General features: G+C 32.9%; 1 protein-coding gene across 5 annotated transcripts in view; it reads right to left on the bottom strand.

Annotated features, from left to right (window-relative positions):
* Nucleotides 1–14,240, bottom strand: part of Clock (clock circadian regulator) — a 119,964-nt gene that overhangs the window by 91,404 nt on the left and 14,320 nt on the right. Inside the window, exon 3 of one of the 5 annotated variants that reach the window (XM_026386467.2) lies at nt 10,149–10,442. The exons of the other annotated variants lie outside the window; for them this stretch is intronic. The gene's annotated coding sequence lies outside the window, so the exon portion shown is untranslated. The remainder of the gene's footprint in view (nt 1–10,148; nt 10,443–14,240) is intronic. 5 annotated transcript variants of the gene reach the window in all.

Genomic DNA, 14,240 nt, shown 5'->3' with positions numbered 1-14,240 from the left:
TCAGCAACTTAGTGAGGCCCTCCCAACTTAGCAAGATCCTATCTCAGATTTTAAAAAAAAAATAGATTTTAAAAAAAAAGGATGTGGTTCAGTGTTTAAGCACCCCTGAGTTTAATCCCTGGTAATAAAATAATAATGATAATGATAATAATAATAATAAAATTAATCCAGAATTGCTGCTTAGGGGAAAAAAGGAATGAGAGGGTAAGAAAAGAAAGTAAAGGGCAAAGCAATTTTCCATAAATCACAAAGGACTAAAAGTTCATTTCAAATCATCACTACTTGAGGAAAATATACTAGCCATTCTGATGCTCTGGGAAGGAAGCTGAGAGTCCCTAGAGAGGAATTTCAGAGGGCTCTTGCACAGGCCCAACACTTCAGTGGGACAGAGTCAACTTCCTACAGATGGAGAAAAGAATCAACCAACCATCAGGAACTCATCATGCAATATTCTGTTACTAATTAATAATTACCAAGTACTTCACTATGTATAACGCCCTGTTTTAAGGGTTTTACATATATTAATTCAATCTTCATAGCATCCCGACGAGAGATATGTGCTTTTATTGTCCTATTACCGAGTATGATTTTAATGACAGTCTAATTGTGGCTATTAATTTTCTTTTATTAACAATTAATGTTAAAATTATCAGAAATAACACCTCTGCCATAGTACTAAATGCATTTTAATTACCCTTATATTAGTAAAGTACTATTTTAAGTATCAATTATTTACAACAATTATTTGTGGTTTTTTTTTTTTAACATTTTCTAACTTAAAGGAGTTATTGTAGGTTCATAGCAAAACTGAGTGGAAAGTAGAGATTTACCATATGCCCCAGCCACCACACATGCATTGCCTTTCCTATAAACAGTACACCACCACCAGAGTGGTACATTTGTTATAACTGATGACCTACATCGACACATCTTCATCACCCCAAATCCAGTTTATATTAGGGTTCACTCTTGGTGTTGTACATTTTATGGGTTTGAACAAACTGACAATGACATTTACCATTATGTAACACAGATTAAATTCATTGTCCTAAAAATCTCTGTTCTTTCTCTCCACCTCTGGAACCAATGGTCTTTTTACTGTCCCCATAATTCTGCCTCTTCCAGAATGTCATACAGGAATCATAAAATATGTAGCATTTTCAGATTGACTTCTTTTACTTAGTAATATAAGATTACTGCATGTCTTTTTATGATGTGATAGCTCATTTCTATTTGGCACTGAATAAAATTCTCTTGTCTATCACAAAGCTTGCCTTTGATGTTGTGAATTGAAAAATCATTTGCCAAGCTCAATGTCATGTAAATTTTCTTTTACATTCTCTTCTAGGATTTTTATGCGTCTATATTTTACATTTACAACCACGCCCTATTTTGGATTGATTTTTATGATATTTTTATGATTTATATAAAGAGGTTTTTTTTCTTTCCTTGGCATAGGGATATCTAGTTTTTCCTGTCTTTTCTCCATTATAATGCCTTTGCTCCTTTGTCAAACATCAGTTAGCTACATTTATGTAGGACTGCTTCTATGATCTCTACTCTATTCTACTGATCTGTTTATTTTAATTTTTTACCAATGCCATAATCTTGTTTACTAGGGTTTTATAGTAAGCCCTGAAGTCAGGCAGTATAAAACCTCATTGTATAAAACATCTTTGTTCATTTCCTTCAGTTATGAGTTGGCAATTCTGGGCCCTTTGCCTCTCCATATAAACTTCAAAATCAATCTGTTAATACGTACAAAATAAATCAGTGGGATTTTGATTGGAATTGCATTGAATGTGTAAATAAAGTCAGGAGAAATAATATTTTAAAAACATAGTCTTCTTATCTATGAACATGAAATATCTATTTAGATTTTCTTTAATTTTTCATCAGTTGACATTTTTATAAAAATCTTGTGAATAATTTTATCAATTTATACCTATGTATACATATTTGAGAATGTTAATGGAAATGGGTATTTTTTTTAACTTTCAAATCCCCTTGTCTATTGCTTGTATATAAGAACATTTGCTCTTATATATTAATTTTGAATATGCTGCTATCTTGTTATAATTGCTTATTGGTTCCAAGAGTGATTTTTTTGTCCACTGAATTTTCTACATAGATAATTATGTCTTCTGCAAAGAAAGTAAGTTCTTTTATTTCATTTTCTTATGTCACTGCATTAGTTAGGACTTCCAATGTGATGTTGAAAAGGAATGGTAAAAGGGGACATCATTAACTTGCTTCTGATCTTACTGGGATATTCACCTCCAGATTCTCACAAGTATAATGTTAGCTGTACAGTTGAATTTTTTCCCCACATTCAAATAATACTTACATTTAATCTTCCATACACATTCCAACACCGACAGCTAACCTAGTTACTAGGTTTCTTCCACACCTTGATCCCCACAATTCTAAGATACAGTCCATATACTGTATAACTCACACATTTAAAACCTATAGTTCAGTGTTTTTCAGTATGTTTACAAACTTGTGCAACCATCAACACAATCTGATTTTAGAAAACTTTTGTCCTTTGTAGAGATAAGGTTTTTTGTAGATGTCTTTTTTTCCTTCTTATCCCCCCCCACCCGACCCCCACCATGCACAAGAACTCATCATACCAAACATCAAACCCAGAGCCCTGAGCATACTAGGCAAGTACTCTGCCACTGAGTTATCTCCCCAACCCCTACATGTTCTATATTTAAAGTTAAAGAAGTTCCCTTCTATTCCTAGTTTACTAAGGTTTTTATCATGAATTTGTGTTGGAATCTGTCAAATATTTTTTCTGCACCTACTGACATGACCATATATAATTTTTCCTCTTTAGCCTGTTGATATGATAGATTACAGCAATTTTTGTATGCTGGATCACGAATGCATGCCTGGGATAAATCCTATTTTATTTTAGCATATCATTATTTTTATACACTACTGAATTTGATTCAATTTTATCTTATTAAGAATTTCTCATTTATGTTCACGAGAGATGTTGGTCAGTAAGGTTTTTCACCTACAACATCTTTGGTGTTGTGAACTAAAAAATTATTTGCCAAATTCAATGTTCTCTAGGATTTTTAAGTGTCAATATTTTACATTTAGAGTAATGCTTCTCACCAAGATTTAGAAAGTACTCCCTCTGCTTCTATCTTGTAAGAAAAGAGACTGCAGGAAATGATATGATTTCTCCCTCAAATGTTTGGTAAAATTCATGGGGATCCATCTGAGCCTAAAACTTTCTATTTTATTAGTTGATTCAATTTCTTTAAATAGATAGAGGCTGATCCAGATTAAGTTCTTCAAGGAATTGGTTCATTTCATCTAGGTTATCAAATTTATGGACATAGTTTACTATTATAGTCCTTTACTATCCTTTTAATGTCTTTAAGACCTATAGTGATGTCCCTTCTTTCAGGTCTATTATTAATTTCTGTCTTTTTCTCTTAGCCTAGCTAGAGGCCTCTAAACTTTACTGATATTTCAAAAGAACCAGATTTTGGTTTTGTTGGTTTTATCTGTTGATGTCTTGGTTTCTGCTCTAAATTTTACTTTCTTTTTTTTTTTGGTGGCTGTGATAGGGATTAAACACAGGGCCTTGTATATGCTAAGCAAGCACTCTACCAACTGAGCTATATCCCCAGGCTGCTTCTGCCAGAATTCAATTTGCTCTTCTTCTTCTAGTCTCCTAAGTTAAAAACTTAGATTTTTAGATCTTTATTATTTTCTAATATAAAAACTTCTATCCATAGCTTTTGCAGTATCCCACATATTTTAATTATCTTCATTTTCATGTAGTTCAAAGATCTTAAAATTTGTCTTCATAGTTCCTCTTTGACTCAGATGTTCAGAGGCATGCTATTTAATTTTCAAATACTTTGAATTTTTCAACTATCTTTCTGTAAATGATTTCTAGTTTAATTCCATCGTGATGTGAGAATACAGTGTCAAATTTCTATATTTTTAAAATTCGTTAACAGTGTTTTATGGCCCAGAAATATAGATTAATTTAGAGAATATTTTGCATAAGCTTGAAAAGAGAATGTATTCTGCTATCATTGAATGAAGTAGTCTATAAATGTCAATTACACCCAGTTGAGACTGATAGTGTGTTGTTAAACCAAACTATGCCCTTACTAATTTTCTGCCTCCAAATCTTTCTACTTCTGATAGAGGGATACTAAAGTCTTCACTCTAATTAGTGAACTAATCTATTTCTCCTTTACTTCTAGCACAGTACTGTCAGTTTTTACCTTATAATGGAACATTTTTGTCAATGTTTCATTGTTAGCCAAATATATACATTTAGGACTGTTATGCCTTCTTGAAAAAGTGACCCCTATATCATAATGCAATGACCCACTTTATTCCTGATAACTTTTCTTGCTCAGATAATCACTTTTTTCTGAAATCAATATATCCAGTCACACTTTCTTTTGATATTTTTCCATCCACTTATTTTTAATCTGTCTTCATATTTAAAGTGGGTTCCTTTAGATAATACAGAATTGAATCTTGCCATCTGTTCCATTCTGATACTCTTTTAATTGGTATATTTAGATCACTGACATTTAAAGTGACCACTGATACAGCTGAATTAATACCCAGTATATTTGTGACTGTTTTTTATTTATTTTCCCTGTTCTTGTTCCTATTTTTTTTTCTTTCAACTCTTTTTCTGCATATGTGGCTTCAATTGAACATTTCATATTCCACTTTCCTTTCTTAGCATAACAACTATCCTTTTAAAATAATTTTTACTCTTTCAGTGGTTGTCTTGAGAGTTTTTAACATACATTTACAACTACTCCAAGTCCACTTCCAAATAACATTATACAATCTTGTGTTTAGAGCAAATACCTTACAAAATGCAAGTAATTCTAATTCTTCTCTCCTATTCCTTGTATCATTCCCATTATTCATTTCACTTATGTATAAGCACATGTATATTATATGTACATAAACACAATCAAATACCTTGTGGGTAATACTGAACAAACCTTTCTGCTATATAAATTAAGAATAAAATGTTTCTACTTTCCCTTTACCTATTCCTTCTCTGACAGTCCTATAGATCCTTGTTTCTGACCTATACAATTTTCATTCTTTCTAAAGAACATTTTAAGCTTAGCATGGAGGTACATGACAATAATCTCAGCTACCTGGGTGACTGAGGCAGGAGGATCACAAGTTCAAGGCCAATCTAGACAACTTAGCAAGACTCTGTCTGAAAATAAAAAATAATAATAATCTAGCATATTTCAAATGGAGGGGAATGTAGTTCAGTGGTACACACCAGTGGTTCGACCCCCAGTACTCCAGCCACCAGTAACAAAAAGGAAAAAGAAAAACTTCCTTTAACGTTTCTTACAATGTTGGCCTACTATCAACAAATTCATTCAACCTCTATTCAATCAAGAAAATCTTTATTTTTCCTTCATATTTAAGGAATCATTTTGCAAGGTACAAAGTTACAGGGTTAGTAGAATTTTTCTCTCAACACTTGAAATATTTCAATTTTTTCTGTCTGAATGTTATCTGAGAAAATGTTCAATGTAATTCTTATCTTTATATTTAATTCTTACCTTTATAGGTAAGGTGTTTTTGCCCTCTTTGACTTCTCAGAATTTTCCTTTTTTGGAGCTACAGGCTGAACCCAGGTGTGCTTAACCATTGAGCCATATCCCCAGCCCTTTTTAAATTTCGAGATAGAGTCTCACTAAATTGCTTAAAGCTTGCTCAATTGCCCAGGCTCGCCTTGAACATGAACACGCAATCCTACTTTAGACTCACAGGTAGCTGGAATCACAGGTGTGTGCCACCAGGCCTGGCCTGCTGGAGTTTTTATCAAAGTCAATTTAACAAGATCTGGTTCCAAAATAAAAATTTTTAAAAGGGCAGAGGATGCAGCTCGGTTGTACAGCATGCTTACCTGACACGTGCAAGGCTCTGGGCTTAATCCTCAGTACAATTAAATACACACATACAGTTTAAGGTTTGCTTAAATAGTTTCCTCCAAGGACAGATTAAGAACACATTAATCTAGCATATTTCAAAATGTTACTTTTCCTCTCCCCTTGCCAGACCCATGAGGGGATTTTCTCTAATATTTATCATGACAACCTGATCAAGGTTTGGAGGTAATATTCAGAAAAGTAGGATCACCCTGCAACTATGATCTCACTAAGTTTTTGTCCCTCAGACTTTTCCATAACAAACCTTTAGCAAAAGTCAAAAACTGTCTAGGTTTTCCAGTGTGGCACTAATTCCCACAGAGGTTTTGTTCAAGAGTTCCTGTTTTGATCAGCTGTGATTTCCTGTTCTTTTTGTCTTTCCAATTTTGGGAACAGCCATGTGACTTTAATTTTCTTAGTGTCCTAAGATTAGCTGATTTCTTAGTTGGTTCAGCTTTTTACATGTCACAATGAAGAAGTAATTTCTAAACTCCTTAACATGCCTGACTGGAAACCAGTTATTTCTATTAATATTCAGTTCTACTAAAGATGAAGCTGGAGAAATTCTGTTCCTTACTCTTTCATTCATTCACTATGATGAAAGGCTTTAAGCTTAGCATGGTGGTAAATGACAATAATCCCAATAGGAAACTATATCACATTCTTGCTGTCCTTCAGTTTTAGTCATTAAAATACAATGAAGATGACTCAGTCACAAAGAAGAATGAAATAACAGCATTTGCCAGTAAATGGATGGAACTGGAGAATACCATGCTAAGTGAAATAAGCCAATCCCCCCAAAAAATCAAAGGCCAAATGTTCTCTCTGGTATGTGGAAGCTAACCCAAAACAAGCGAGGGTGGAGAGGAAAAGAACAAAATCCATTCCCTTTTGTCTAAAAGTGTTTTGAATGAAGGAAGAGCCAACCACCACATGGAAGAAAATCTGATGCAACAGAAGAAAATAACCTGAAGGGGAATATTCAATCATGAAAAAATGCTCACCATCTCTAGCAGTCAGAGAAATGCAAATCAAAACCACCCTAAGATACCATCTCACTCCAGTAAGATTGGCAGCCATTATGAAGTCAAACAACAATAAGTGCTGGCGAGGATGTGGGGAAAAGGGTACACTTGTTGGTGGGACTGCAAATTGGTGCAGCCAATTTGGAAAGCAGTATGGAGATTTCTTGGAAAGCTGGGAATGGAACCACCATTTGACCCAGCTATTCCCCTTCTCGGTCTATTCCCTAAAGACCTAAAAAGAGCACGCTACAGGGACACTGCTACATCGATGTTCATAGCAGCACAATTCACAATAGCAAGACTGTGGAACCAATCTAGATGCCCTTCAATAGACGAATGGATAAAAAAAAATGTGGCATTTATACACAATGGAGTATTACTCTGCATTAAAAAATGACAAAATCATAGAATTTGGTGGGAAATGGATGGCATTAGAGCAGATTATGCTAAGCGAAGCTAGCCAAGCCCTAAAAAACAAATGCCAAATGTCTTCTTTGATATAAGGAGAGTAACTAAGAACAGACTAGGGAAGAAGAGCACGAGAAGAAGACCAACATTAAACAAGGATGAGAGGTGGGAGGGAAAGGGAGAGAGAAGGGAAATTGCATGGAAATGGAAGGAGATCCTCAGGGTTATACAAAATTACATACAAGAGGAAGTGAGGGGAAAAGGAAAAATAATACAAGGGGGAGGAATGAATTACAGTAGTGGGGGTAGAGAGAGAAGAGGGGAGGGGAGGGGAGGGGAGGGGGGATAGTAGAGGATAGGAAAGGCAGCAGAATACAACAGACATGAGTATATCAATATGTAAATCAATGGAAGTGTAACTGATGGGATTCTGCAAGCTGTATATGGGGTAAAATGGGAGTTCATAACCCACTTGAATCAAAATGTGAAATATGATATATCAAGAACTATGTAATGTTTTGAACAACCAACAATAAAAAAACAAGAAAAAAAAATATATATATATACACACTTGTTAAAGGAGAAGAAAGAAAAAGCTGCTCCACTGAAAATATTAAGATTGGAAAAAATTAGACATAAAATCAGCAAGCATACAGAAGAATTTAACAATTCTACCAGACAAAAAAATCTAAACACTTATAAAACACTTATAATAACCACAAAATAGGAGAACATACTTTTTTTTCAACTTATGTCATATAATCAAGTATATCATACAGAACATATACCAACATAAACCATATCCTGGACTATAAAACAAACCTCAAAAAAAAATTTAAGAACTGAAATTTTTTTTCTCTAATATAATTCAACACAATGGAATTACAGTAGGGATCATTAACAAAGATAACAAGAAACTCTAACAGCACATTTCTAAATAATCCATAGGTCAAAGAGGAAGTCTCAAAGGAAAATGAAAATAAAAAAACAAAATGTGTGGGACATAGCAACACTGATTGAAATTTATATCACTAAATAAGAGGGAAATTATCAAAAAATCTAAGCTCCCACACAAAGAAACTAAAAAATAGTAAACTAAACCCAAAGCAAGAAAAAGATAATAATAAAGAACAGAAAAAAATGAAATTTGAAATCAAAAAGTAACAGAAAAATGAACAAAAGAAAAATCAATGTTCTTGTTTTTTGGTGGAGGTCAATAAAACTAACAAATTTCTAACAAGACTGTCAAAAACAAAAAAGGAGAATATACTATCAATAAGAGCAATTAAATAGGGACTATCAATATAGACCCCACAGATAAATAAATAAAAAGGGAAAACGATAAACAACTGTATACACAAAATTAACATGTTAGATGAAATGGACCAATGTCTTGATACATATAAACACATACTATTGCAATTTAGCCAATATAAAATATATCATTTGAACTACCCCATAATCATTAACCTATTAAAGTCCTAAGATTTCAGTTCTGTAAATATTTCAATGAAACTGGCACGGGTGTATTAAATATATTAAAAGTTATAATCTAGAAGTTATACATTCTTTATTATCATTAAAAATGAAAATACAGGGCTGGGGTTGTGGCTCAGTGGTAGAGCACTTGCTTATCTAGCATGTGTGAGGCACTGGGTTAGATTCTCAGCATCACATATAAATAAATTTTTTTAAAAAATGAAAATACAGATTGTTCTATAAATAGAGCACTGGAACAACACAGTACCTTTTACTACATTTAGAAGCCATTCTATAAATAGAACATCCGGCAAATAAATATCCTTTCACACTTCACGCAATACGTAAAAACCAGGTCAACAATTAATTTTGATGGAAAGGAGCAAATTACTTCAAACATAGGGTTACATTATTGACAATATGTTGGTGGTTTCACATAATAGAATTTATTCTGTCATCATCATTGTTCTTGCAATTCAGGAGCATGGCTGCTCATGTTAAATCTGATATCACTGTGGGAGTAGTAGGTCTGGAAGTATTACATTTTTTTCCTCCTGATGGTTTCTGACTGCATCATTTTAGGTATACTAACTGCATCATTTTAGGCATACTCTACGGAAATACAACAAACTCATGAGATCTTGTCTTTGTTCACAAATGTTTGAATAATCCATGCACTTAGGATACACACACCAATTATTCAAGTGAATAAAGTGAATCAGTTTTTAGCTTTAATAAAAGGGGGCTATTAGAAACAAACCAAATGTATTCATTCTCACCACCACTACCTTTGGTTAAGGTACACTGACTTTACTCTATTTCTCTATAATTGAACTTTGCCAAATGATCACACTATATTGTTTTTAATCCAATAGTGACACATTTTAAAATCTATCCATTTTAAAATAAGAATTTCATTATTTGTGTCAAATCTGTAACCATAGGAACCTCAGACCTGTTTTTTCATCAATGTTGTTGGTTTCAGCAGGTAATTGTCTAGTCTGTTTCCTTAGTGGTGCCTGTAGCCTAGAATCCAATATTTCACAGGTGTAACAAGTCATAACCAATGAATAGATTGTTGGAAAAAACAGAGTGTGATTGTGGATTCTCTACTACTTCGAGCCTATGTAGAATTACCTTACTCCCAAGCAAAGAATTATCAATGGGTTCTTCTCAAGCACTTTTCCCACAATGTAAGTCAAAGTTAAGCAATATCCTGATACTTCACATAGTGCCCAGAATTTAAAACCACATCTTACTAAGAGCTTACCTCTTATAAACTGTTTCAGCAAACTGGGTCCATGATATCTGATAACCATTTCATCCACTGTCAAACATTCTTCAAAGATACCAAAGTTCATGCATGATTTTTGTATCTTATTTATTAGAAGATGAATTTTAAAACCTTTATCTTCAAAATTCTCTTGCCATTCATTATTGTTGCAAAAATGTATGGTACTTTTCAGCTCCTGGAAATGATTTCTTGACACTGCATTTTTGATGCATATACCCAAATCTTCATCATTTGACCAGTACCTTCTTATGGAGGGTAGCTTATGATAACCTGAAAACATAAGAATTCCTAAAAATGTTTTTAACATCTATACTACATACTTCAAATTTATTCTTACTTTCTGAACAGTGGACATTGACCATTTCCGGTATCAATAGTTCTTCAAAAATCTCCATCAAGCTGTAATTTGCCAATGAATTCCTCATTTTCCCTAAGCAGTAAAAAATAAGTGCTTTCTCTAAAATACTTTCTTTCTTTCTTTCTTTCACTTTTTGGTACTAGGGATTGAATCCACCGGTGCTCATTATCACTGAAGTATATCCCCAACCCCCTTTATTTTGAGGCAGGGTCTCACTAAGTTCCCCGGCTGATCTTGAACTTGAGATCCTTCTGCCTCATTCTTCAAAGTTGGAAATACAGTCTTGGACCACCATACTCAGCTCTAATATGTTCTTTAGAGTAAGAAAACATAGGTCATACTTGTCAATTAAAAAAAATAATAAGTAATAACACATTAAAGTTTGTCACCAGCAGTGCAGAATACTACTATACATTGTCCCAGTGTACTATTTATAGGACAGCTATGTTTGAACATTGATATTTGAAACACAGGGCATTCCTCAAAATAGAAATAACAAGCACAGTACTAGAAAATACTTTCATAAATGCAATTCTTATATTACATATCAGTTATGTACATATATTTTGTTAAACTGAACAGTAGTAACTTTTATAGTATTGTTTATACAATCTTCACAATGAATTCTAAAAATATTTTCAAACACTCTAGTCATTTACTTTTACTATTCTCAAAAGTACAGAAATCCCAAAACATAATTAAAGTTCCTAAAAATGGTATATTTGTTGTTCAATTTAAGTTTTTAATAGGTGTTACACACCTGGGACAATGGAACAAAGTGGGATAAAGAAACTGGAAAAAAAAGAAAAGAAAAAGAAAGAAATCTCTTTCCCAATTGGTTTCACTGTAGCACCTTATCAAACATTTAAAGAAATAATACTGGTGCTACACAATGCTTCTAGAAAATACAAGAGATGAAAATTTATCAAATATTAGCCTTAAATCACAAACAGAAAAAGGTTGAACCAAACAAAAACAAGACCCAAATGATAGTCTTCATGAGTTTAAACAGAAAACAAAAAAAGCAACATATAAAAAGAATTTTAAATTATAACTTTAGAGGGTTTATTCTAGGGATACAAGGAAGGTTCAATATTCAAAAATCAACTATGAGTTTAAAAAACATAAAAAAAATAAATTTGTATTCAATACACATTAACAGCTTAATATCTATCAACTTATACAGAAAAAGAATTTGACAAAATTCAACACCCATTCATTAACAAAACTATCAAAAACCTTGGAAGAAAGGGGAACTTCCTCAACTATATAGCTAACATGGAAAAATGAAAAAACATTAAATGTTTTCCTTCTAAAACTGAAAACGGCAGAGATGTCTGCTCCCACACTGCTATTCAACAAAGTACTAGAAGTTCTATCCAGGGCAAAAAAGAATAAAAGGCATACTGAAAGGAAAAGAACAAATAAAGCTGTCACTTTTTGCAAATGTCAAGTTAGTCTACATACAGTCCTAAGGAATCAACAAAACGCAAAAGCAAAATCCAAAACAATACTTATTAGCTACAACTAATAAATTAGGTTTAGCAAGGTAACAATATATAATTTCAACATATAAAAATCAATAGTATTTCTGTATATTAGAAATGAACATACACAAGTACAATTTAAAACACAACACCAAATACTTGGCTACCATCTCTCAAAAACACCAAATATTAACAACAAACCTAATAAAACATACATGGGACTTCTAGATTAAAAGATTTTATAAAACACAGAAAAAAAGATCTAAATTTTATGCAAGTTTAACACAATTCCTGTAGACAGGGTTATTCTAAAGTTTATAGAAACGAGAATAACTAAATCCCAATTTTGAAAAAGATTCAAACATAAGGAAATCACTGATTTCATGATTACATAACTACATTTAGACGCTATGGGACTGGCAGAGGGAAACACAAATGGATCGCTCAAACAGAATGAGCCCAATACAAGTACAGCCAATAGAGTTTTTACAAATGTGCAAAAGCAATCAAATGGAGAAAGGCTATCTTTTCAACAAATGGTACTAAAGCAAATGAAGGAACCTGACCTAAACTTCAAACCTTATTGTATAAATCAACTCATCGTGGATTTAAATGCATAAAGTTTTGGAGAAAAAAAGATGAAATTTTTTAAAGACCTAGAACTTGATGAAGAGTTCTCAAACTTCAAAAACATGAGGCACAAAAGAACAAAAATTGATAAACTAAACTTCATCAAAATTATAAAATTTTACTGTAAGACTCTATTTAAGAGGATGAAAGGACCAGCTACAGATTGGGAGAAAATACCTTAAATCACATATTTGACAGAGGAGTCACATTTAGAATATATTAAGAACTCTCAAAACTCAACAGTAAGAACCAAAAAAATCTAATTAGCAAATGGGCAAAAGACATGAAGAAACATTTTACAGAAGAGGAGAAAGGGATGGTATATAAGAATTTGAAAAGATGTTCAATATCAGCAACCATGAGGTTGTGTAGTTGTGTAGTTTGAGTTCATGCAAAATAAGACTGCATGAACTCAAACTACACAACTAGTAGAAGAGAAAATAGAATTCTAACTGTTGATGAAGATGCAAAGAAACTGGATTGCTCCTTCACTGCTGCAAATGTAAAATGGTTCAGCCATTCTGAAAAATCTTTTAACAGTTTCTTGAAAATCTAAATATATACTTCCCAGATAATCCAACAATTACACTTCTGGCATTTATCCCAGAGATATGAAAACTGTGTTCAAACAAAAATCTACACATGGCTGTCCATAGAAGATTTAGATGTAACATGAAAAACCAGGAAGAACAAATGTATCCTACAACAGATGGTTAAATGAACTGTGATACATCCATACCACTGAACACTATCAGCAATAAAAAGGAACTTAGATTACTGGGAACAACATGGATGATTCTCCAGGTCACTATAGTGAGTGAAAAAAAATAATTTTTAAAAAATCATATACTATATGATTCTATTTATGAACCATTCTTGAAATGACAATATAGAGATAGAGAACAGATTAGTGACTAACAGCACCTAGGGTTTTGGGGGAAAGAATATGTGGTAGTAGACTGGTTCTGTCCTTGGCAGTGGTAGTTACACAAACCTACAATGAGGAACTAGAAGGTTTTGATATTATACTATAGATATGTAACATATAAATAATGAGAAAATCAAGTGAGGGATATACAGGATCTTTGCAAATTCTTGTGAATCCATAATTATATAAGGAAGTATATAAATTTTTCAAAATCTTGGGGGACACATTAAGAAAAAAACATCAACAACAAAATGAAGACAGGGAAAGCTGATGGCTTCCAGACTTCTTTATCACTGTATTACTGTTACTTAAAAAAAAAAAAAAAAAAAAAAAAAAAAAAAAAAAAAGTTGAGTTAAAGCACAAGATACTCTAACTATAAAAATGTTAGGTATTGCTTGAGTTTGAAGATACTGATGAGTCACGCACTCTAGGTATAGACTTCTCAAAGCACCCTGGTCAGCTTTAGCATACTTCAATCGGCTACCAGTGAGAGGATAAACTGGTCCAAACTATATGGTCAACAAACGTATCACTAACAAAGTTGCAAATGTTTTTACCCTCTGGTCCAGCAATATAGTTTTATCCAGCATTTTTTAAATGAAACAGAATACGAAAAGGAAGCAACTGAGTACAGGATGCCTAGTAATGGTATTGTTTCAGATGT

This window comes from Urocitellus parryii, chromosome 10 (genome assembly GCF_045843805.1).
Source record: "Urocitellus parryii isolate mUroPar1 chromosome 10, mUroPar1.hap1, whole genome shotgun sequence".
NCBI lineage: Eukaryota > Metazoa > Chordata > Mammalia > Rodentia > Sciuridae > Urocitellus > Urocitellus parryii.
This window is presented reverse-complemented; position numbering and strand designations above follow the sequence as displayed.